General features: G+C 31.4%; 1 protein-coding gene and 1 long non-coding RNA gene across 2 annotated transcripts in view; one reads left to right on the top strand and one right to left on the bottom strand.

The window, feature by feature from the left end:
* Positions 1–26,793, top strand: part of LOC142320982 (putative G-protein coupled receptor CG31760) — a 904,980-nt gene that overhangs the window by 834,883 nt on the left and 43,304 nt on the right. The gene's annotated exons all lie outside the window — the stretch shown is intronic.
* Positions 6,043–26,793, bottom strand: part of LOC142322029 (uncharacterized) — a 285,094-nt gene continuing 264,343 nt past the window's right edge. The window contains exons 3-4 of the long non-coding RNA XR_012755767.1: positions 14,295–14,368; positions 6,043–6,069 (exon numbers count right to left, since the gene is read on the bottom strand). This is a non-coding gene — a long non-coding RNA (uncharacterized LOC142322029). The remainder of the gene's footprint in view (positions 6,070–14,294; positions 14,369–26,793) is intronic.

Here is a 26,793-nt window from a genome sequence, read left to right as displayed (position 1 = left end):
TCAATTCGTCGTCGATCACCACCTGGAGAAGATCAATAAGAAGACGGAAGAGGATAGAAGAAGTTCCTTACCGGCTGAACGTGGGACCTCCCCGGTGGATCCCAACATTGCCGGAGCAGCCGGCCTGGTCGGACCACCGAGAGAGCCGCTGGGCGCAGACGCTACCTTCCCGTTTCAGCTCGCCGGGCCTCAATCGTCTTGGCCGGCGAACTGAGCAGCAGGAGCCGGCCCAGCGTGGAATAGCTCGTGGAGAATCGCACCAGTGGAAAACGACCGACGCCGACCCGACACTGCGGAGATCTGAGGACCACCACTGCTACGCTGAAGTGGGGACCCAACTGCCACAGACGGGAAGCTCGGTCCCGCAACTTCCCGACTACAGTCGAATCGACATCCCCGGAGACTAGCTTTCGGACCCAACACCTCTTCTCAGAGCTAACACAAAAACGACCCTTTTCAGGGCCACCACTCCAGAAACCTCAAATAGCCCTTTTCAGGTCTACCACAAGGTTTTAAATTCCAATCGTCAAAGCTATTCGGCGACAATAACAGCCCTTCTTCAGGGCTACCATAAGATTTAAATCGCCACGTACTATCGAAGCCATTCGGCACAATCTAAATTTCAATGAAATTGATCTATTAGTTTGGGGATTTTCGAGATATTACACATAAACAGTATATTCATAATCTTCATACCTCAAAACGTAAGGAAAATGTAATTTTACCCCCCAATCACCCGAGCGCGAGCGACTGAAAATAATAATCGAAAAGTCGGTAAAAAAAAAACATATCTATGTACGAGTATGTCTGTGCGCGTGTGCATTTGTTTGCGTGTTATGTTAATAGGTATCAAGATATATAATTTTAATAAGTATATAACATAAATATCTCTCGGTCCAATAAAACAGTTAAATTGAGAGACAGTAAATCATGGCAAATAAAACATGATTAATCGTACTTTAAAATCTAAAGTGCTTAACAAAACTGTTCCCAGAAATGTAGCTGAAATAATAAATTCAAGGGGCAAAACAAACAATAGTACGATTAAACTAGGTCTTGAATGATGGTGAAGTAATAAATTACGTGGAATTTTAGAACAAAGCTGATAAATGAAGAGAGTGGTATGCAGTAACCAACCGCACCAATTTTCGAGTAGTACTATGTGAAGTATTTCTTAATACTTTAACTTATAATACTGCTTGCCAGTAGTTAAATTGCTATCCATTCACTACAAAAAAAATTACTTAAAAGTAAAAATAGAGAGTACCATTTCTAATGATAAATATTTGGTTAACGGTTGATTTTTGCTCACTTGTAGCCATAAAAAAATTATTCGGTTGCCGTAAAAATAAAGCGGAATTTCAGAAAGACTGTAGTAAATAACTTGTAATATTATTTATCTTATTTACTTCAAAATAATCAAAGAAAACAAAATTATGTTGCTTGAAAACGCGTAATTATTTCATATTTGTGTGTTTTTTTTATATTAACGCCATTAGTTGAGATGTTTTCATTTGACCATTAAGTTTGACCTTTATTATAATTTTTTTATTTTATATTCAAGTCTTACTCTTCCCTAAATGCACCGATTTCGCGATGATTCCCATTTTTAAAATTTTTGTTATTAGTCGAGGAGAAGGAAACCTATTCCGTGGTTTAATATTCCTTAATTTGATTATATTATAAATTCTCCTTTGTATGAAATGTGTAAATCTTGAATTTTTATATATATATATTACATATATATGCTATATTAACTGTCTTATTATAAATCTATTTAAGTATATTTTATGTTCAGAACTTACAAAATTTAAATATATATATTTAAACAGTGTTCAAAATTTTTCAAAAGTTAAGGTTTTAGGTACCCAAACTTTTTAAATATTTATTTATTTTACTTTTTTTTTACAATCTAAAAATAAATACAATCTACGATTTATTTAAAATATATGTTTATTATATTATAATTTAATAATTTTGATTCAAACTCTTAAATGGCTTGCTAGTGATTGACAATCAAAATAAGAAATCTTAGCAATAGCTATTATTACTGCAAAGATTCTTTTAAGTTCATTGCGTTTTTATTTATTGAAATTCGAACTCATATGACATTCACAATGAGAAGAAGTGAGTCCATCTTGAGAGAGGTTATATTCCGCGAGCGGAAATTGTACGCTATTTGAGTGTTCACTTAATCGTCGATTAATATGGAAGGTTTACATAAGGATATAAAAGACATAGCACCATAATAAATAATGAATGAAAAGTTATTTGTAAGTATGTAACTTGAGGAAAACTATATTCAGAAATTTATTTCAAATAAATATTTTGCTATCGGTAGACTGATTTTTTCACAATAATAAAAAAGCAATTAAATAAACAGGTTAAACATGTTTTATCAAAATAATAAAATATAATGTTAGTTATATGGTAAACGATCCAACGTAAATCATAAAATTAATTAGAATCTGTAACAATTATTTGCTAAAAAATTCCAAAAGTGTAAATAAATAAATTTTAAACTACGATTTACAGTAATATAAACGTATACGATTTCCATATTTTTAAATTAAATAATTATATAAACTTAATCTTGTTTTGTTTTCCCCCTTGAATTTAATTGTGAGAACTGAATAAAAATCTTCAACGAAAAAGTGTTCAGTTACTGTGACATTGAGAAAGAGTATAGTATTAATAACGATGTCAAATCCACATAAAAGCTGGAAAAATCCCTGGCTATAGTGCTGTATATTTCATGAAATGTACTTTCGGGAAGACAGTTTAAATTTTATATTTAATGTAGTGAAATAATGGTGTGCAGTCACACAATACGAAAAAAACTTGGACACAGAGATATATTTTTTTCTTCTCATTTTTCTAATTTAAAATTTACATAAATTTCATCGTATAAATAACATTTTATATGTTATGCTACAGCTAAAAATGCGAAATCACTAATGAAGTTAAGTTAATAATATTGAAATGTATTATTAATATTATTATAATTGTTATTGTTGGAATCTTCCTGGGAAAATGTATTTTTTTATAATACAAAATATTTATTGTATGTCGTATATATAAATCAATGTATGTTTGTCCCCCATGCGTTCTTATACCATTTATCCGATTGCGATGAAACTTTGGTGAGTTGTGTGCACGCCCGCGAAGGTATCAAAATTTGTTTGGACTCGCTAGGTGGCGCTGGGGTGGAGATATTTCGAAAAATTGCATTTATGGTCCGATTTGACTCATATTCAGAATATATGTTAGTTACGTAAAAATAAATTTTTTTGCAAAAAATGGAAAAAGGGGAAAAGGGAAGAAGAGAAGAAGAGAAATAAGGAAAAAGGGAAGAAGGGGAAAAGGGAAAAGTTAAATTTTGTGAAGTTCCATAATGTTCAGTTTTTTTATTGTTTTATCAAACTTCCATTTGTTCATTAAATATATATATATAAAATATATGTATGTATATAATATATATGTATATATACTTAAATCTAGCAATAGCGAAGCATTGCCACGTCAACTAGTTCATAAAAGTCTATTTCTTTCTTTCAGGATGTTTGAAGTAGATGTTAGCTTTCTTTATAAGCTATCCTACATAATGTTAAATCTATTGATCATTTTTTTAAAGTTTTCAATTCTACACGAATACAATACGAGACCGATGTTGTATGAGTTAGTTGATCAACACGGAAAACTACTAAAATAAATTTTACACGTTTAAGAGTTCCTTTATTTTCAGGGTTTTTTTTTGTCTTTGAAATTTAATTGGTACTGCTTGTAAAGCAATGGTAAACAGGAGAAAATTCTAAAATCGAGAATAGGTTAAGATTAAACTGTAATATGTAATTTTTCAAAACTATAGTGTTTACTTTACGGAAAATTCGTTTATCCTCTTTTTCCATGTTCATCTGATTCACTATATCAAATAAATTATGATTAAAGTACTTTTATTATTATTTAGTTAAAACGAGATGTATCAAAAGTTTTTTTACGAACTATGTTAATAACAATACGTAAATAAACATCTAGCGTAAAAAGCAATGTACTTCTACATAATTACGTTATTTTCAGGAGGAAAAATCAGATAAATATGATCTTTAATAACAACACATACTTTATAACTTTTAAAATTCGTTTAACATGTTTGATTAGTGTTAATGTGCGTGAATGAGCGTGATGGTGTGTATGTGAATGCTCACGTGTGTGTTAAGGAGTGTTATAAACATGCGTGGCAGCATATTTAATTTATGCATTAGGATATTGAGTATGTAAAGCACGTTTTCTTGGTAGGCAGATTTGTGGAGGAAAAGTTATGTTGGTATTTAGTACTTTAATTTTGGGATACAGAGAGAGGCAAACGTGAGTCTGTACGAGACAAGAGCAGAAGAGCAAACTTTGACCGGTAACGATAAAACTAAGTTTGTGTACACGTTTATGTGAGAAAATTTTTTAGTTTGCGTGTATTTGTGTTCGAGAGCGCGCACACGGAAGCCATAAACGACAGAGTTCGACCGATAACAGTCATCATTACCCACTCTTTTTTTTCCTTTTTACACTATTATACACTTCTATAAAAAAAAGCCCTCGTACAAAACACACCTTTACAGAAAGTAATGATTCGCATAAAAAAACAAAATAAGTGAAAGATTTAGATTACATGCGCCCAGAAAAGGTTTTATATATATACCGTTAGATATTTTCAAGTGACTAATTTAAACATTATTTTTGCAAATTGGAGACCAAACCTAAGTAGTAGAGGTATGAAAAGTTCTTTTTAAATACAATAACAGGAAATTAGATATCATGAATGTTTTGTTTGTATTTTAAAATTCAAATCAGGTTACGTATGAAAAAACAGCGCAAAGAAATTATTTTCTCATTAAATTATTTATGAAGTCTAATAAATAATCAAGTTTCTTTTTTCATTAAATTATATGCTTATTTGAAGAGAACGTATTTTCCAGCTTAGTTGAGGCAGTATATGTAAAAGATTATTTCCCCATACAAAAAAATGCTGTTTGATTGCTTTTAACATCCTAAATTATGACACATTTTCTTATCCTTATACGTACAGTACAACAGACAGCAGTCTTTTTTTTTAGAATAACAATGATCTCTATGCAGACTGTTTCTTTGATAAGCAGAGAGAAGAAATCATTTGTACGGCTGAGTATCATCGGCATTTTCCTATCCTTGATATACTGATATGCAACCTTATGTTTGATGTAATGAAGGCCACGGGAAACTACTTCACTACCACCTTCGATAGTGATCATGGGATAGTTGATATTCATGAAGATGTTCGTTAAGTTTTCGGTATATTTTTCCCCTTATTAATATTTGACTAAGAGTTACGGTAGCTAATTATACAATTAGAACAATAAATAAACTTTAAAAAAACTTGAGTAAAAATTTTATAATTGGTCATTAATGTTCCAATAATAAAGGCCAGTAGGTTATTAATTAAGTTTTTTATAAGTACTTTATTTATATTCCTGAATTGTAATAAAAATATTTACGTAATTATATAACTAAATTTTAAATTGTTCTTTTTTCAAACTCCCACATTGGTCCTAGCACTTATAACTTCTTTATATTCATTTCTAAGTAGACTTATATATTCCACATATATGAAATGTTAGATCATAATCTTTTTGTTAAAAACTGAATTAATAAGTTTCACTGAAGAAACTCTCCGAACGAAAACAATCCAAAACTTAAAAATTATTCTTGTGCAGGAAATTAAATATTCATACCCAAGAGCCAATGAATTTCATTAAATGATGTCTAAAAATTATTATTTTTTGGTTGTTTCACAATTTGTTTATTTACAATCGGTTCCGAGTAAGAAACTACGGTTTACTCGTGGTTTAATTGAAAGTGTTCGTTGGAAACCCCTCAAAAGCACATTTTGAGGGGTTTCCAACGAACACTTTCAATTTTTCTTACGAATACATAATGAAATAAAGTATATACAGTGTACTTACGAAGATGTATAAAGTTCATATATATAAACACACTCGCACTGAATAAGGCCAAATAGGTACTAGAGTTCTTAAAGATCTACAGAAAAACAAAAAAATAAAAATAAATAATTACTACTTCGTTAACAGACAAATACAAACAAATAGTAATTTGACAAGCTCATGGAGATAAATGGAAAGAGGCTAGCTCCTCATCAAGGCATAGAAAGATGCTCATCACATACGTGCTATTGAACCATCTTAAGTCACTCACACACTTTTACCCCACGTTCAACACATTTAGGCATTTCAGTCGCCGGACATCCTCGCTGTTGTCTAAGTGATTAATTGCTAGAAAATACAAATGATTATTTAACCGCTGTCTGTAATTTGAACTGAACCGTTTGATTTCTTTGCTAACATTAGGTAATTCTAGGTAGTCATGAATTTCTTCATTCTTTGCGAACCACGGTGTCTCTGCAATGGATCTGGCCAAATTATTCTAGAAACATGTTTAATATCAATGCATATTAATTTTACTCTAGCTCATCATACCGTATAGCTCTATTCCATACGTCGAAATTAGTTTCAAAATCAATCAATAAACCTTCTTACACCTTGTGTTTAATTGTTTTCTTTTTTTTTACGTGTTACTTTCTCATCAAACGACTATCAAGGTAGAGCTCAAGGTACCAAACGCGTTCAGAGTGTTGGATAAAAGTGTCGTCTAAATGGACCCGGTGACACTCACAGCTTCTCATCATAAACATAACATGACTTGATTTATTCTGATTTCCCTTTATTATCTATTTTGTTAACCAGACGCCGATCAAACTTTACGTCAGTATTAAGCTTTATTAAATACTGACTGGAACTTAGCTGAGGCTAATGGTGGGTCTTCGTCAACACCCAGGAAAGCTGTATCATCAGCAAATGAGGCGAAGGTGACATGGTCTGAAGCAGTGAAAATTGAGTACAAGACTAGTCCTAAGACGGAGCCTTGTTGAACCCCTGATCTAATGTCAAAGCATCTACCTTGGAAAAATCGTCTGTCGAGGTAGTTCCGCAAAAATCAGGTATAAGGGTTGAGGAAGGCTGCATTTCTGCTTATGGAGCAGAGCAGGAAGCCAGATCTTCTTAAAGGCCTGCTGAACATCCAAGAAGGCCGCCGAACAGAATTCGTTGTCTTTTGACATTGATGAAGGGCCTGTACGTTTGTTTAATGGTAAAATTTTCATTTCTGAATCCAAATTTAAGATCTATAATAGCTTTTTCCACTCCGATGTTGACTAGAGTCTTCCAAGAAACAGTTTCTCAAATAACTTCGAGACAAATGAAAAAGAAAATTTAAAACAGAAATATTTTCACATATAACTATTTTTTTTTAACAATATTATTATTTGTTGAATTTATTATTATATAGTAATTAACTATGAAATTATTTAACTATTAAATTATTTTTACATAATTCTAATCTTCACAGTGGCTTTCAATATTTTTCCTAATCCCCTCCAGTTACAGAGTACTATTAAAATCCTTGCAATAAAAATCCATGAATATTATAAATAAACTGGCTCTACCCGCCACGCTTCGCTGTGGCACATTGTGGTTGCATGGATGAGAAATGAGAAAAAAAACAAAGTATACGTTTCATAGAAGTTTAATTTTGCAATACTTATCCACAAGTATTGCAAAATACTTGTGGATATACAATATGTTTTGTTTTTCCACTGTCTGCGTAGATATAAAGGCTATCTGGCTTGCCGACTAGGGAACACGCAACATACAGTTGCCCATGTGAGAAGCAATCCGCATCTAAATCTAAACCACACAATTCGAAAGATTGACCTTGAGCTTTATTGATTGTGATTGCAAATTCCAATCGAATTGGGAATTGCAATCTTTTAAATTAAAATGGTGTATCGGTCGGGATCATGTGTATTCGCGGAATGAGGACATCTTCACCTTTGAAAGGCCCCGTTAAAATCATTGCTTCCACGACGTTATTCATCAATTTCTTAACTGCAAGTCACGTGCCGTTGCAGAGTTTTGGCTGATTAATATTCCGCCACAGGATATTTGTCATTTTTTGATCGAACCGTTGCTAGAATCAATCTAATGAGGAATGTTTTCCCAGTTCCTCCTGGCGCATCCAAGAAGAAGGTCCCCCCAACTCCGTCATTTATCACTTGCATTATGCGATCATAAATGCCTTTCTGTTCACGCGTTAATTTGGAAATGTTTGATTGGACATATGACTGAAGATCACCAATGCTGTAACTCTGTTCACGGCGTAAATCCACATCAAATGAAGCAATCGCAGCTCGCGTGGGTGCTGGCATTCCCAATTGACTAAGAACTTTATTTGCAATAGCTAAGCACTTGTCTTACAAAATGAATGCTTACAAATTACAGAATAATCAAACAGCGTTGATTTCAGATGTTAATAAACTGCTAACGTAAGTAGAAGTTGTGGTGCTTCAGTGTACAACGTGATTCTCGAGTATGAATCTACTTATGAATTACGGTCTCCAAAGAAAACAAAACCCAGGTCAATTGAGAAAAAGGTGAGATTTTGATAAAAACGCGATTCGTAAAAAAATTACACGAATTTGAATTATTTAGAAATAGTTTAGCGGTGTATTATGTCCTTTGGAAGAGAATTCGGTTATTGTCTTCAAAAACGCTTTTTATCATTAAACGAAAAGAATTCCAGCCGTGTTATAGAAAAACAATGATATCAAAATGTGGCTTCAAAAGGAATAATTTTTGAAGAGGTTTAAGTTAATATTCAATCATTGCAAAAGGTTTCGCGTATTAAAAGTAATTGTAGTCCGTATAAAATTGGTTTGACACACAACGCCATATTTGTAAGTCGTGTTTTTATTTGGCTTCTAACGAATATGCTTGCCGGCCTCCGTGGCGCGAGTGGTAACGTCTCGGACTTTAATCCGGTGGTTACGAGTTGGAATCCCGGTCAGGCATGGCATTTTCATACGCTATAAATCAATCATATCTTCATCTGAAGCAATGCATAACGGTGGTTTCGGAGGTTAGAAAAAACAAAAAAAAAAACGAATACTTAGTTGTGTGGTTTCCGTGTTACTATTTGTGAATTTTTTTCTTTGCTTTTACATAGCAAAGAACGCCAAATGACTAAAAAACGATTGTTTGGTCATATATATGTAAAAAAATAACCTAACAAAGGATTTTTTGGTCATTATGTAGGGATATCATTTTCTGTGTATTTGGTTATTTCAACTTTTTTCGTTTGTCTCTTAAGTCTATCTGGGCTCTAAGAAAGTTGGGTGTTTTAATTTATTTACTGTAAGTCATCCTTCTTGGTGGCTTTTCTTATTGTTTTGGTGTTTCTTTTTTTAATAAAATACAGATGTTTTAGCTGTTAAATATAATTCAAAGAAATTTGTTACTTAATCAGTTGTGATTTTGTTTACATTGGTAACGGCCATACGGGCTCTTTGTGATTGGTCTTGTGTTTGACAGCGGCCATCTTGCATTGATCTGATTGGTTTTCCTTTGTTTACATTTCCAAATTAAAAATGTACAAATTAAAAATAGATAGATAGATTTATTAAAAATAGATGAAAACAATCTTTGATGCGGGTTATATATCGTGCTAAAATTTGAGCTCAATCGGTGCAGAACATTTTGAGTTTTTGAAGCCGTACACAAACGAACTTAACATTTTTATATATACAGATTTGGAAACGTAAAATTATGGAGGAGTTGAAAACTAAATAAAAACAAAATTTAAAGGTTTTTCTATACTATTGTGCTGTAATCTCCAATGAATTACTATATTTAAATTTTCAATTTCTACAAGAATTTGTAAGGGTTTTATTTATATAGTTTTCCATATTTGTATTTTTCTCAAATTATTTTTTTTTTTTTGTCTTCAGTCATTTGACTGGTTTGATGCAGCTCTCCAAGATTCCCTATCTAGTGCTAGTCGTTTCATTTCAGTATACCCTCTACATCCTACATCCCTAACAATTTGTTTTACATATTCCAAACGTGGCCTGACTACACAATTTTTCCCTTCTACCTGTCCTTCCAAAATTAAAGCGACTATTCCAGGATGCCTTAGTATGTGGCCTATAAGTCTGTCTCTTCTTTTAACTATATTTTTCCAAATGCTTCTTTCTTCATCTATTTGCCGCAATACCTCTTCATTTGTCACTTTATCCACCCATCTGATTTTTAACATTCTCCTATAGCACCACATTTCAAAAGCTTCTAACCTTTTCTTCTCAGATACTCCGATTGTCCAAGTTTCACTTCCATATAAAGCGACACTCCAAACATACACTTTCAAAAATCTTTTCCTGACATTTAAATTAATTTTTGATGTAAACAACTTATATTTCTTACTGAAGGCTCGTTTAGCTTGTGCTATTCGGCATTTCATATCGCTCCTGCTTCGTCCATCTTTAGTAATTCTACTTCCCAAATAACAAAATTCTTCTACCTCCATAATCTTTTCTCCTCCTATTTTCACATTCAGTGGTCCATCTTTGTTATTTCTACTACATTTCATTACTTTTGTTTTGTTCTTGTTTATTTTCATGCGATAGTTCTTGCGTAGGACTTCATCTATGCCGTTCATTGTTTCTTCTAAATCCTTTTTATTCTCGGCTAGAATTACTATATCATCAGCAAATCGTAGCATCTTTATCTTTTCACCTTGTACTGTTACTCCGAATCTAAATTGTTCTTTAACACCATTAACTGCTAGTTCCATGTAAAGATTAAAAAGTAACGGAGATAGAGAACATCCTTGTCGGACTCCCTTTCTTATTATGGCTTCTTTCTTATGTTCTTCAATTGCTACTGTTGCTGTTTGGTTCCTGTACATGTTAGCAATTGTTCTTCTATCTCTGTATTTGAACCCTAATTTTTTTAAAATGCTGAACATTTTATTCCAGTCTACGTTATCGAATGCCTTTTCTAGGTCTATAAACGCCAAGTATGTTGGTTTGTTTTTCTTTAATCTTCCTTCTACTATTAATCTGAGGCCTAAAATTGCTTCCCTTGTCCCTATACTTTTCCTGAAACCAAATTGGTCTTCTCCTAACACTTCCTCCACTCTCCTCTCAATTCTTCTGTATAGAATTCTAGTTAAGATTTTTGATGCATGACTAGTTAAACTAATTGTTCTGTATTCTTCACATTTATCTGCCCCTGATTTCTTTGGTATCATTACTATAACACTTTTTTTGAAGTCTGACGGAAATTCCCCTTTTTCATAAATATTACACACCAGTTTGTATAATCTATCAATCGCCTCCGTCCCTGCACTGCGCAGTAATTCTACAGGTATTCCGTCTATTCCAGGAGCCTTTCTGCCATTTAAATCTTTTAATGCTCTCTTAAATTCAGATCTCAGTATTGTTTCTCCCATTTCATCCTCCTCAACTTCCTCTTCTTCCTCTATAAAACCATTTTCTAATTCATTTCCTCCGTATAACTCTTCAATATATTCCACCCATCTATCGACTTTACCTTTCGTATTATATATAGGTGTACCATCTTTGTTTAACACATTATTAGATTTTAATTTATGTACCCCAAAATTTTCCTTAACTTTCCTGTATGCTCCGTCTATTTTACCAATGTTCATTTCTCTTTCCACTTCTGAACACTTTTCTTTAATCCACTCTTCTTTCGCCAGTTTGCACTTCCTGTTTATAGCATTTCTTAATTGCCGATAGTTCCTTTTACTTTCTTCATCACTAGCATTCTTATATTTTCTACGTTCATCCATCAGCTGCAATATATCGTCTAAAACCCAAGGTTTTCTACCAGTTCTCTTTATTCCGCCTAAGTTCGCTTCTGCTGATTTAAGAATTTCCTTTTTAACATTTTCCCATTCTTCTTCTACATTTTCTATCTTATCTTTTTTACTCAGACCTCTAGCGATGTCCTCCTCAAAAATCTTCTTTACCTCCTCTTCCTCAAGCTTCTCTAAATTCCACCGATTCATCTGACACCTTTTCTTCAGGTTTTTAAACCCCAATCTACATTTCATTATCACCAAATTATGGTCGCTATCAATGTCTGCTCCAGGGTAAGTTTTGCAGTCCACGAGTTGATTTCTAAATCTTTGCTTAACCATGATATGATCTATCTGATACCTTGCAGTATCGCCTGGTTTTTTCCAAGTGTATATTCTTCTATTATGATTTTTAAATTGGGTGTTGGCAATTACTAAATTATACTTCGTGCAAAACTCTATAAGTCGGTCCCCTCTTTCATTCCTTTTGCCCAGCCCGTATTCACCCACTATATTTCCTTCCTTGCCTTTTCCAATGCTTGCATTCCAATCTCCAACTATTATTAAATTTTCATCTCCTTTTACGTGTTTAATTGCTTCATCAATCTCTTCGTATACACATTCTACCTCATCATCATCATGGGCACTTGTAGGCATATAGACGTTAACAATCGTTGTCAGTTTAGGTTTTGAATTTATCCTTATTACAATGACTCTATCGCTATGCGTCTTGAAATACTCCACTCTCCTCCCTATTTTCTTGTTCATCACGAAACCTACTCCTGCCTGCCCATTATTTGACGCTGAGTTAAATACTCTAAAGTCACCCGACCAAAAGTCGCCTTCCTCTTCCCACCGAACCTCACTAATTCCTACTATATCCACGTTTACCCTATCCATTTCCCTTTTTAAATTCTCTAGCCTACCAACCTTTTTTAAGCTTCTAACATTCCACGCTCCGACTCGTAGAATGTTATTTTTTACTTTTCTGGTGACCCCTTCCTTAGTAGTCCCCACCCGGAGATCCGAACGGGGGACTATTTTACCTCCGGAATATTTTACCAAGGAAGGCGCCTCCATTATTGCTTTTGAAAATGCAGAGCCACATTTTCTTGGAAAAAAAAAACAGCTGTAGTTTTCCATTGCTTTCAGCTGCGCAGTACTCAGAGGACTGAGTGATGTTGATACGGCCGTTTAAGTCGTCCATACTCACGCCCCTAACAACTACTGAAAGAGCTGCTGCCTTCTTTCAGGAATCATTCCTTAGTCTGGCTCTCAACAGACACCTCTCCGATATGGTTGCACCTTCGGTCCAGCTACTCTGTATCCCTGAGCACTCAAGCCCCCTCACCAACGGCAAGGTCTCATGATTCATAGAGGAGGTCTCAAATTATATGAAAACGAAAATATAATTTTAATTTTATGTTAGTAATAAATTAAATTTAAAGTGCATATCTTCTCTTGCTCATAAAATTACTTCATTATAATAATTTATTAGAATTCAAATAAAATCAAGGTGAAATATTTAACTGTACTCAATCCCCGTCATGATGCAGGTGGTCTCCATCTCTTTATTATGGTCCCATGTTTTTTACTATCATTATTCAAAGAAATTTCATCGAAAATAAATGACTACTAATGTATAGATATAATAATATTTTTAATTTACAAATTTATAGCGACATGAAAAAAAATCTAATATGGATACTACTTGACTTCCTTGTACGCCTATTAAACTACATATACATATGCTTTGTTGCATTTCGTTTAAACATATTTCATTTGAAATTGAGATACAATCCTCCAATTCTTTAATAAAATGGACAGTTACGCAATTACGTTGTGGTATACGTTACATCATCACATTTTTTTGTGGTGTCCGTATCAGCATTTTAGATTAGTTTATATTAATTTTGTTTCACATCGCTGAAATAGTTATGTCGTGTAATTGAAAACGTGTCGCATCCGTAACCATGGACACATCGGTGTGAATCAGACTAGATATACATATATATCTTTTTAACTTTTTTTTAATTTAAATATATTGATTTATTAATAAATTATTAACTTCTACAAAAATGTTTGAATTAAAATGAAAAATACATAAAATTTTATTTCCCTAATAACTGATATTTTTTTTAATCAGAGGTTAATAATTTTATTAATAAATCAATATATTTAAATAAAAAAAGTTTAAAAATAAGGAAATGAAGTCGGAATCGAACCGAAGTGCCTTCTCCCCTTGTAAGATCCAAATATTTCATTAATTAAAATTTTACTTGGCTTGGAACCAGTGAAAATAAGTACCACTTATGATATATCATTGAAAAGCTCTCAATGAGTGCTTATTACGTCAGTTAAGAAAATGTTCAAAATCCAACGTTTTTTTTATTTTTAGCTTTTTTGGACATTTTTGGTCCAGTTGATTGCAATCAAAAGGGAAGGTGCACAACTAGATGTTACAACAGTCCTAAATCTAAAATTTCAACATCCTACGGGGCTATCGTTTTTTAAACATGTGAGATACATACGTACGTATAGAGGTCATGCCGAAACCAATCAAACTTGACTCAGGGATGGTCAAAATGGATATTTCCGTTGAAATCTGAAAACCGAAATTATTCACGATTAAAATACTTCCTTTAATTCGTACAAGGATTTAAAAAACTAACTCAGAAATAAAGTTTTACTGATTATACTCGTATAAGGCAAGTAATTTTATTTTTTATTTTCAAATTTTTACTTACAATCGATTAAATTTTTATTGGAGTCTTAAGTAAACAATAAAACATTAATTTACATTCTCATTAAAAAGAAATCCTCATAGATTCCTCAAAAATTATATCCTAGCGATTACATTTGTAATTACAAATTAAAGATTATACAAAGCATTTTTGAAGAACTGTAATTTCAGAGATATATCAGAAAATAATAATACTAGAATTACAGAAATTGTAGATTGATGAAATACTAAGAAAAAAAAATAACCAAAAGGAAACAAAAATTAAAAATGAATGTGAAAACAGATATGTTTATTTTAATATTATACAATAAAAATAGATCAAAGAAATCTGTAAAAGAAAAAAAAACAAAATGGATCATTGACTTTTATACTTGATGTATAAATGCTACAAACTACAGGTTTTAAAGTGATTTTTTTCAAAAAAAAAACAAATTTTTGATTAAAAAAAAATCTTTTTTGAGGCTTGTAACGTCCTTGGCCACTTCTTACTTTTTAAAATAAAAAATAATCTCTGTATCATTCGGATAGATGGCAAACACGCAGTAGTTATTGTCATTTTTTTTGTTAAAAAAATCTTTAATAAAACAACTAATCTCCTTTTATATATATTCCTTTAAATGTTTATATACAAAATAAATATTTTGATTTTTAGTCTGACGCACTGTATACTAAAACTAACAGATATTTAGAATAAAAATTGAAATGCAAAACTGGAAAGAACACGGAGTGATGGATATTATTTTAAAATCATAGTTGACTGAAACTTTTAAAAATATGAATATTATTTTTTCTTCGTATGGATTTTAAAGGTGTATAGTACAATTATGAATAATTAGCGGTTACTTTTATCAATTGTGAGTTTTTATCCAAATAGATTATTTAAGATGATGGCAAAAAGCCATTTAGAATTATCTGTTACACGATTGTATTGAATTATTTGTAATAATAATAATAATAATTTGAATTTGAATTTAATTTCTAAAATGTTACATAACAGTACAAATAAATACTAACCCTTCCAAGTTACTGAAAGCTTGTTGGAAGGGATATGTTACATTACATCCTTTGACAGTATAATAAGAAAATTTTTGCAAAAAATGAATTCTTAAAAATTTTAATCAGCTGTTATTATGTGGTGTAGCTATGTTTATTAAGTGTTGTTATATTTGATAATTTGTGAAATAGATATTTGTATGAGATTATAACGGACCTTGTTGCATATTTGGGAGAGAAAACAAAAACTTCTTTTTATAAGGTATACTTATTTATACGTCATTTTAATCTATCTTTTTAACATTTTGGTTGGGATAACCTTTTTTTTCTTTTTTTTAAAGAGGTGGAGGACCCTATTTACGGGCGTCTAGGCAGTTTCGTGCTTGCTAACAGGTTCCTCAAGGTGTTATTAAGTGCGTATGTATACCTACGCAGTACCAACTAAACCTTTACCCTTCCGGGAACAGCTTAAGGAAGCACTTCACCAAGAAGGGGAGTGATAGGCCCTCATGCACAGTCATACACCAGTCATGCACAGAGCAAGAAAAATAAGAATCACACATATCACCTAACCTAGGCCGTAAAGAATCCAACATGGATCAGTTACCACAAAACGTGATATGATCGACGAAGGGGCATCTGATTGTAGAAGTTATCAAATAACATCAAGAAAACGTGGTTCATTAACGTTGTCGAATAGAGACCCCAGTAGGGTAGCTCGTAGAAAAATAATTAGAGATGACATAGTGAACAATTTATCCGGAAATTCAAGCGATAACGACAATGTAATTATGGAACTACTTATAGTTACCCGAAAACCCACCTTTACTCCTTTAATCCATAACTCCCCACTGGCACGTTCATGAAGATCAAATAGAACCTAAACAAGAAGTACAGAAAGGAGATGACAAGGGGGTAGTGGAGACAATGGAACCGAGCACCTCTAAATCGGTTTCAGTGCCCAAAACGAAGAAAACTGATGGAAAAAAGGGCAAAAGAAGGGCTCGCTCGATTAGGAAGAAGTGGAGGAGAAGGAGTCTCCACCGGGGAGCTTGAGAGAAGTCACGAATCAGTTGGGACTGATTCTACTTACACTATATGAAAATAAAATAACATTAGAGCAAAAATATTATCAGAATTAAAAAATCAACTTCTTCCGAATAAAATAAAAATACATTTTAAGAACATTCAGTGTTTACAAATGAAAACCTAATTGACAACATATGTACGTCCTCATTTTATTAAGTATACCTTCTTCATAAATAAATGGTGAAATAAATTTTTTTAGAAAATTAAGATTACTACTAATCTTCAACTATAAATATTGCTATATAAAATTTCAAATTTTCTGCCAAATTGTACATATGCTTAAATAAAGCTGAAAATATTAATTGTTTATAACTTACATTATTCACCTGCCTCTACAAAACATTGAATTAGAAAATGAGAAGTTCATTAATCAATTAATTAATTTTTAATATACAAATGATGTATTTTTTCCAAGTTTATTCTATTAAACCTATTTATATTTGCCCCAGCGAATCTACGAGCTTGTGACATCACGTGCTGACATCTCATTATATTATTGTTTTCCAAAACATTATTTTTGCGAGTAATTATTATTATAATTTCATTTTTCAACGTACAAACAATAAGGGCGCCCAAACAATACATTTATGTTATTGTGTATTCAATTCTTTACACTTGAGTTGATTACATGTATAAAAATGCTTAATTTCTCAATCTTGTAAACAATAACAATCCCTTAACCAATGATTGGTATTATGTACAGGCCTATAAAGATTTATACATGCAGTTAGAAATGGTGTCTTTCGTCACGATTATATTTAGATCCGTCATTCGTAGTACACAACGTGTGTATAAAGAAATAAACTTTAGTCCAATTTATATCGTGTTCAGTGAAGTATTCGGATAGCGTTTTTGTGCGGTGTGTCGTGGTCTGATGGTATTGTTGAGGGACTTCATGCGCAGATTAATAAAGGTGGCCGTTTAATAGTAATTCATGCTGGAGAAGAAATCGGAGAAAATGATGGCGAATTTTATTTCTCGATAAATTCCTTTGTTTTCGAGTTATAAGCAATTAAATTTGAAGAAATGGAAAAATATCGATAGCAATATAACGAGGTAAAACGCTCTATAGAAATATTTTTTATTTCGTATTACCTTCAGAATTACATCTGACAATAAACTTTAAACAGTTAATGTTGGAATTAATGAGCCAAATACTAATAATAACAGACTTAATAATAATTAAAAATAACGAATCATTTGCAATACTATTACAAATTAATGGCTAAATCAACTAATATTATTTATCACACTATTTAATTTTAAGATTGGTTTTTTCGGTCATAAATTACTTAATACAATAAACTTTGAAAGCATATCATTTTACAAGAAATATTTAACAAATTAATTAGAAAAAAAATTATTATTTTTCTTTATTTTTAAAAATTTATATTCAAGAATATTAGGGCTATAAAGTTAATATTTTATAACATACATTCATTCAAAATTTCCACAAGGAGCTACAGGAAACACATGTTGAAAGATGCGAACTGGCAACAGACAAATGTGCGGGCGGTTCGTAGAAAATGTAGACCACATAGTACGTGCATGTCCCGTACTAGCCGCAAAGCAATATACAAGGAGGCACCACTATATCGCAGGAATAATTCATCAACACTTCTGTAAGTAACGGGATAATAAATGTAATGAAGCTACATTTGGCAAATAAGGCGGAACCGATAAGTGAAACCGAAAATATCAAACTTTACTGCAATAGAATGCTAAGAACACGTAGGACCATAAGTCATAATAAACCGAATATTTTTTATATGGATAATAAGAAAAAATCATGCTCCTTGCGGTTGTAACTTTGTACTGGTAAACAGTGTTACAAAACGAGAACATAGAAAGATATTTGTCGCTCGAAGACGAAATAAAAGATATGTGGCATCAGGATGAGGTTAAGGTTACCAATAGTGATAAGTGCCTTGGGGGAAATAATTGTAAATCTCAAGAACTGCCTTACGAAACTGGATATCAGTCATAATATGATAACTCTTCTCCAAAAGATAGTGACTTCAGAAACAACAAATATTTTGAGCATGTGATTAGTGGTCAACACAATTGTAATTAGACAAGTTACCGTCATCATTTCTTGCAGGACGCCTGCCGAAACCTTACTAAGCCTAGTCACCAGTTGGAATCAATGATTGAGAAAACCAACAATAATAATAATGTATTACTCATCAAATAAAACAAAACAATGGGAAAATATTTTAATCTATCTTTGTATTTTATCCCTATTTTGTATCCATCGTTTACTTTTCCCCTAAATAATTCATATCTGGCAAAAACCTTTTTTTGTGCATCTTATTAATTAAACAGTGCATCATCCTATCTTTTTAACTTTCAAAAATTTGCAACCAGCAATTGGTATTATATCTTAACCTGATCTGACACAAAAAATACGAATTTTGTTATCTAGTATATCTATAAACAACTTAAACTATTATTTATCTATGCGTAAACTAAATATAAAATTCTTCAGATTATGAATAAAAAAAAGTTTGTTTTATCAAGTTAAAATATGTAAGAAATTAATTTCTAATAAAGATTTCATAGATTATAAAATAATTTAAAAAATTTATTTCTTTAAAGACCTTTGCACTCAAGATTGTTTACGCAGAAATTTAAAAAATAATTATTTGTGTTTCTTATTTTTACATGGTTTCAATGTCACAAAACTGAAGAAAAGAAAATAATATTTTGAAGTAAAATAAAAACGAAAAAATAGTGTGGAGATAAAATATAATGCTTCTAAATTTACAACCGGGTTAAAAGGTAGACAGTGGATAGTAAAGGAAGCCAAGATTACGGTTCATCTAACAAAGACACTCTCCTATTATATTTTCCTTTTTAAATATTTCTCTCTAATACCGTTACTGATACTTATTTAAAATTTGTATACTGTTTGTACAGCGTAAATTCCAACGAGGGTAAAAAAAGAATTTTTCTGACTTCTTACAAATTGATATTGGATAAGCCTCATTGCACGCCATACATTACAACTTTGCATATCAGACGCATATGTTAACAAACACGTTTGTCATATGTAAATCTACTTATGATAAAAGTAATTTTAAATCTTCTAACATTTTAATCCAGGATATTTTTATTTTGAAAAATGTATATTCAAAAATATTAGAGCTATGAAGTTAATATTTTATAACATCCATTCAAATGCACCATTCAATAAAGAGCAGTTATATTTCAGAGATAAAAGTGACGCAGACGAATAAAAAATTAGGAAAAATAAATTGCAAAATATCGCAAGGATTTATTATAACATTAATAAAATATGACGGAATGAAAATATTTTTTGAAAGTTTTTGAAAATAAAATATGATTATATAAAATAATTATTTGAGTAATATATTCTAAAAAGGAAAGATGTTTAAAAATTAAATTTTACAATAAAATAACCCCTACGGAAAGCTGAAGCTTTATTCTTACGAACTAAGTAATAATTAATTATACTGGATACTAGCCGGTCCGGGCGAACAAAGCGAGCCCGACCATCTAACCAAAGTGGAAACTCCAGGATCCAAATCGGCCCAGGCACACTCCAGAGCCGACCCAGAGGCTCCCCGGGGCCTTCCGGGGACATGAAAGCCGCAGAGCTCGCTTTGCTCACCGTTCCCGTCTAGCCAGAGAGCTCCATTCTCTGTTCCACCACAGTTTTCGTTACCCTCATGGTTATTAGAATAATACTGGTGAATAACAATTAAAGTACTCCTGTTTATAGAAAAAAAAAAATAATAAAATACAATTGACGAAACTGTAGTATCTTTTTTCTTTATCTTTTTTTTCCTCTGGTTAGAGGAGTAATCCCATTTACGGACAAAGTGTCGGGCTCGCTAACAGATTGTGCAGATGTTATGGCGTATGTAGTCTACGCCCTACCGAATAAACCTCCACCTCACCAGCCCCCCTTCACGATGCTGGAAACCACATTTAAGCAATAGTCAGTTCCAGCAGATGCCTTCACTTCAAGCTCAGTGTGTTCAGAGTCCCTGTGCATCATGACTGTCGCTCATCCATCACTAACGAACGCCAGCTCTGCTGAGAGAATAGCAGTATCTATAGTAAGTAAAGTACACACACCTCTGACGACGAAAATTTCATAACTTATTTCTGTTGCCATGGTAACAGAAATATAATAATGAAGTAAAAGAATTAATCTTTTTCCTTTAATGAATATCTTTAATTCACAACTTCACACCTAGGGGGCTAGTACCTGGGTCTGTGGCTTAAAACCTTCCCGGGATAACACGACTGTATCCTGCAAATCTGAAAGCATTCGGTGGGTTGGTTCTCCTGTGATCACAGAATAATCAACAAAGAGAGAGACAAACAAACTTTCTGCTTTATATATATATGATTAAGTCGTACATAGCTTTTTTTAGTTTTCCGGATCTGCCATTAAAATGATTAACATAATTCACTATAACATACAGACACCTCATAAGGTAAGGTTTGCAGAATTAATAGCCCTGAAAAAAACTGTGAAAATAGAAACTTTCATTTTCTTAGACAAAAATATTTCAGTACATCCTACTTTTTGAGTTTTAAAAAGTAAAAGTAAAACAAAATGTCTAGAAGTTGTAACTTCTAGACATTCTGTTTTATTCTGAATAAATTCTACAATTTTTACGCATATACAAATATTAGTATTCTACTTTGTATTCTGTTTACTAAAAAAAATAAAAAGTTTAATATTATTTTTCATACTTTAACATATTATATAAAAAAAAAGTTAAAATTTGGTTGATAATATTTTGATTTTATTAAAACAAGGGTTTAGTTAGAGAGTAATGGATGGCATGGATTAAGTAGTAAATGTAAAAGACAATTTGAAAGTAAAACAACAAAAGTAAAGAAATATGACAGAAAAAATTAAAAATTACGATAAGCGATTGCATTGTATTTTATGTCGCAGAATATTATTTTATTATTTATAAAAGTAAATGATGGATTACGAAAGAAATAAAGAAGATAACAAAAGCAATATCACACAATTTGGGATAGCATTCATATAAAAAAGAAATTTTCTGTTATTTAACATGGACATAGAAATTAAAATAACAAACATTTTAGAAATATCTATATGTACTGTAAAGTTCTTTTAGTTGAAAAGTAGGTGAATTAATATGGTATAAAAAAGCGATTTTAAGATTAAAAAGTACAAAGAAATTTGTGGCGCAATCTTGTATAGAAGGGCAAGGCCGATGAGTTATACATAGGCATCCAGGATCAATATATTTGATTCTAGTAGAAAGCGCACAAAGTAAGAATAATACAGGAAGGTAAAGATTAGAATAAACGTAACAGCAATTGAGAATGTTACTCGTAAATGCAGAAACGTGTCTAGTTAATATAGTGGATTACGTAAAATGGCTAGAGTGAAAGTAAAGCGTCTTAACTTTTATTTATTTATTTATTTTTTTGGAAAATCCCGAGTGCGAATCTTAGGTTGGAATTTAAATGTGCTAAAACCTATAGAAAGACCAAAGTTTTAAATATTTTTTTTTAATTTTAAATATTTTATCATATAAAAGTTTATTTGTGTTAGGGAGATACATGCAGAATTATGGAGTATGAAAACTTCATATTTTCCAATTGAGGGATACTATAACGTAGAAACACTACTGATCTACATGGTAACAAAATTACTACTTTATAGTGTATTGGAATTTTGTCCGCCATATTGAATCAAACATTTTTTAAAAAAGATAAGGGGACAACTATTACATGATTTTAATTAATGTTAACATTTACTAGAGAAACGATGGGGTAAACGGTTTCTCAATAAATCTCTTCGTTTTTTAGTTATAAACATCCAAATTTTCAAAAACGGAAAAATCACGGTAGTAATAAAACGAGTTACAACCTCCCAGTACTAATTTTTTTATTTCGTTTTTCCTTCAGAATTACATCCAGTAAAATACTTTAAACAGTTATGTGTGATTAACAGGTCAAACATAATAATAAGAGCCCTCACAGTAATAAATAATAATACACATTAACTAATAATTTGTTACTAATTAATTTGTTAAATGTTTCATTTAGAGCGATGTGCTTTCAAAGTTTATTGTATTAAGTAATTTACGACTGATAAAACTAATTTTAAAACTAAATATCGTGATAAATAATATTACTTGATCTAGCCATTAATTTGTAATAGTATTGCAAATGATTTGCTATTTTTAATTATTATTATTATTATTAAGTCTGTTATTATTAGTATTTGGCTCATTAATTCCAACATTAACTTAAAGTTTATTATCGGATGTAATCGAATGAAAAATGCTATTACGGAGCTTTTTACCTTGTTATATTGCTACCGCAATTTTTCCGTTTTTGCAAATTTAACTGTTTATAACTCCAAAACAATAGAATTTATCGAGAAACTATTTTGGCCATGGATTTTCCAATAATATTTTATAGTAAAATAATGTATCGTACGTCTACCTTTCTACAAAAACAAATGTGTGATTTAATATGGCGATCCAAGATCCAAGATGGTGGACAAAAATTTCAAACACACCATAATCCAGTAATTTTGTAATTCTTTAGATCCGGATTTGTTTCAAACCTACTAATATTCTTCAGTTTTAAAATATGAAGCAGTTTCCGTACTCTGATTTTACTCTGTGTTAAATATTAGTTAAAAATATATTAACATATTTCATTTCTTTCAATACCGGTAAATAGGTTTAATCGAATAAACTTGTAAAAAATACATCATTTGTATATTAAAAATAATTAATTAATTAATGAATTTCTGATCTAATTCGATTTGATAGTTCTATAGAGACATGTTAATCTGTCTGATAAATGCAAGTTATAAACAATTAATATTTTTAGCTATAGCTAAGCAGATGTACAATTTGGCAGAAAATTTGAAATTTTATATAGGAATATTTATAGTTGAAGATTGGTGGCAATGTTAATTTTCTAAAAAAATTTATTTCACCATTTATTTATGAAGAAGGTATACTAAATACAGTGAGAACGTATATGTGTTGTCAGTTAGGTTTTTATGTGTAAACACTGAACGTTCTTAAAATGTATTTTTATATTATTGGGAAGAAGTTGATTTTTAATGCTGATAATATTTTTACACTAATGTTATTTTATTTTCATATAAAGTCAAATAGAATACGACCGATATTATTCCGCCATTAAATTATATTATTTTCAGTGTTATTAGTATAATCCAAGAAAAATAATACAGCCTGAATCTTTCTATTGTTTAAACAAATGTTATATAAATAAAAATTTTGAAACTGATTTTTTAATTGACGAATATTTTTAATCATTGTTTTTAATATCTTGATATACGTAAATCGTTATGGTTAGATATTTTTGATCAGATTTCTTTTACAAAAGATATTTCATGTGAAATAACGGGAATCTGTTTTTGCCAGGTATTAAATTATTGGTAATATATTGAGCTGGAATATTATCTTCGACTACGCAAACAACGGCGAAACACCAAGTAAACTATAAATCAACCTCAACGACATCAACTAGATTGTGCAATATTCTCTACAGAACATTTTATACAATAGCTGAATCTGTATTTCTAACGTTTAATCATTTATTACTTTCGGTCAATATTTACTAATGCCTTTTAGGAAAAAGAACCTCCATTTTGATTCACAGGTGAAGTGATAGTTTCAACCTTTCAATTAGGAATATTCATGGTTCAAATACCGGTTAATCTTAGAAATTTTCATGCTCTGAAATTTTTTCACGTCAAGTTACCACGCACATTTTTATACCTTAACTGGGGAATTAAAATTAAAAAAAAAATCTATCCCAAAGATTTCCAAATATTTTAAATAGTTTGAAATATATTTTAACATTAATTTGTTTGAATAATCTTATTTTATTCTGTTAATTACGTTCTTTAGCCAAATTATGTTTAATAACTAGTAGGGCCCTTATCCTCCAGATAGTCTAGAGATACCCTCATCACCTTTCCTTTTTCTGTTCATAAATGTAATCACTATTTTAAAAATTAAAAAAAAAAAAGCTGACAACACAGTTGTTGGACATTCCCGTCACGCAGCTAAAGCCGCGTTCCGGGAAAGTCCTACAACTGTGGGTTGTTTCTGATGCGCGGCGACTCGGAATGGAATTATCATGTGTCTAAAATTTATTACCTCTTGTATAAAAATATATATATTTTTTAATTATGAAAACTGATCCAGGAAAGGCGAATAAAGGGTTCGTCATCGTTCAGTTAAGAACCTTTTCTATTAGAAGATATGTTTTAGGGTGGGTTACCGTCATCGCGCTTTCTCAAACCAAAATAACTTCAAAACAAATTATCCGCTTGTACTTTTAAACTCTTGTCTTCAATAAACAAAAATTACTGTTCCATCCAAAATGTTTCTAAAAACAACATTTTTCAGTTCTATGATCCGGAGATAATTTTACTTTCACTCCACTCCATGTTTTACACTTGATAACGTAACATACAATTATCCATGCCCAAAAACTTCTCTTCACAAATCAATACCAACCAATTCAAAAGTTTGCCCTTGAGTAACATACTGAAGTCTGATTAAGTTATAAAAGTGCAAGCTAATAGTCTCTATTTGGAAATTTATTTAGAAATGAATAAATCACTAAATAGTATATATAGAATTCAAAATTCTTCTAATTTTTCTTATTGTTTTTACCAATTGATTTGACCCGCGTGTTTTACCTATATTTATGTTTAATAGTAACTACAACAAAAATCTAAATGGGTAATCGATGATATTTTCAGTATCGATTTATTTTTATCGAAAATAGTTGTGTTTTAAGATCTGCTGCGATGTTTAATCATGTAATGTTCAATCATGTAAGCATGTTGATTCTTTTGTTCTTATTTGTTGGTGTAACTACTTCTACGTATTGTTTATAAACATTTAAGAAAAAAAAACATATGAGTTTTTGACGGGCAGCAGCATGTTCGATCATGTAAGTATGCTCTCAGTTAAGGAAGACGGACGGCCACACACACACACACACACACACACACACACACACACACACACACACACACACACACACACACACACACACACACACACACACACACACACACACACACACACACACACACACACACACACACACACACACACACACACACACACACACACACACACACACACACACACACACACACACACACACACACACAACACACACACACATACACACACACACACACACGAAACATTTAGTTTAAATTTTGAAATAATATTAAGTTAAGTGATACTTCATATATTTTACATAAACAGAAAAACAAATCTTCGTAAAAACGTTTTTTACAATCATAAAACATTTCCTTGTAATTTATTTAGTTGACTCTTAGTTCTGTCTAACAGCTTTTAATAACATGAATTAGCTTACCTGGAACAAAAAATTAATAAATACAATAAAATCCGAATTATAAAAACTTATGAAGATTATTAACGCATGGAAAAAATATTGTACATACAGGATTCCCTTGATTTACGCGGTTAATTCATGCCTGAAAATCGTCGCGTAAATTAAAACCGCATAAATCAAAACTTTTCTCAAAAAAAGGTATACAGTACAATACTGTACTACTACTATGCAGTATAGTATCTGTACGTGTAAATATTTAGTAGACTAAATTCGTAATTCTTTTCACAGGTAGAAGACACAAAACTTTTGACAGTTTGGCTAAACATACTTTTAATTAATAGAATATAAATCGAATCCGGTACAGTAAATATGATTGCAGACAGTATAGTATTGTAGAAATAAAGTAAAACATATAAGAATAATAAAGTATAAAAAAATCATAATACACTACAGTACAGTATTATAAAAAAAATATACCTTCAAATAAACGTATACAGGCCTAAATACAATAAGGAATATCAAAACAAAACTTGTGATTTATTTCAGCTTTGGTTTCTTAAAATAACTGTCCAGTTTACTCTGATTTGCTGATAGTTGCAACTGATTTAGGATCATCTTGTAGCATTTCGTATCACCTAACAATCCATTTACAACTTTTCTACTTCATTCTCGATCAGGATCATTTTCAGTTACATAATCACAGAAATTTTCGATGTCTCCTAATGCCTCATGTAATCCTTTTACTGTTAATTGGGACTGAGAAATGGAGAATGAGGTTTAAGGTTCACCACTATCGATTTTTGATGACCTGA

Source organism: Lycorma delicatula, chromosome 3 (assembly GCF_047948215.1).
Source record: "Lycorma delicatula isolate Av1 chromosome 3, ASM4794821v1, whole genome shotgun sequence".
Lineage (NCBI taxonomy): Eukaryota > Metazoa > Arthropoda > Insecta > Hemiptera > Fulgoridae > Lycorma > Lycorma delicatula.
Note: the sequence above shows the minus strand (reverse complement) of the source record. Positions and strands in the feature narration are given on the sequence as shown.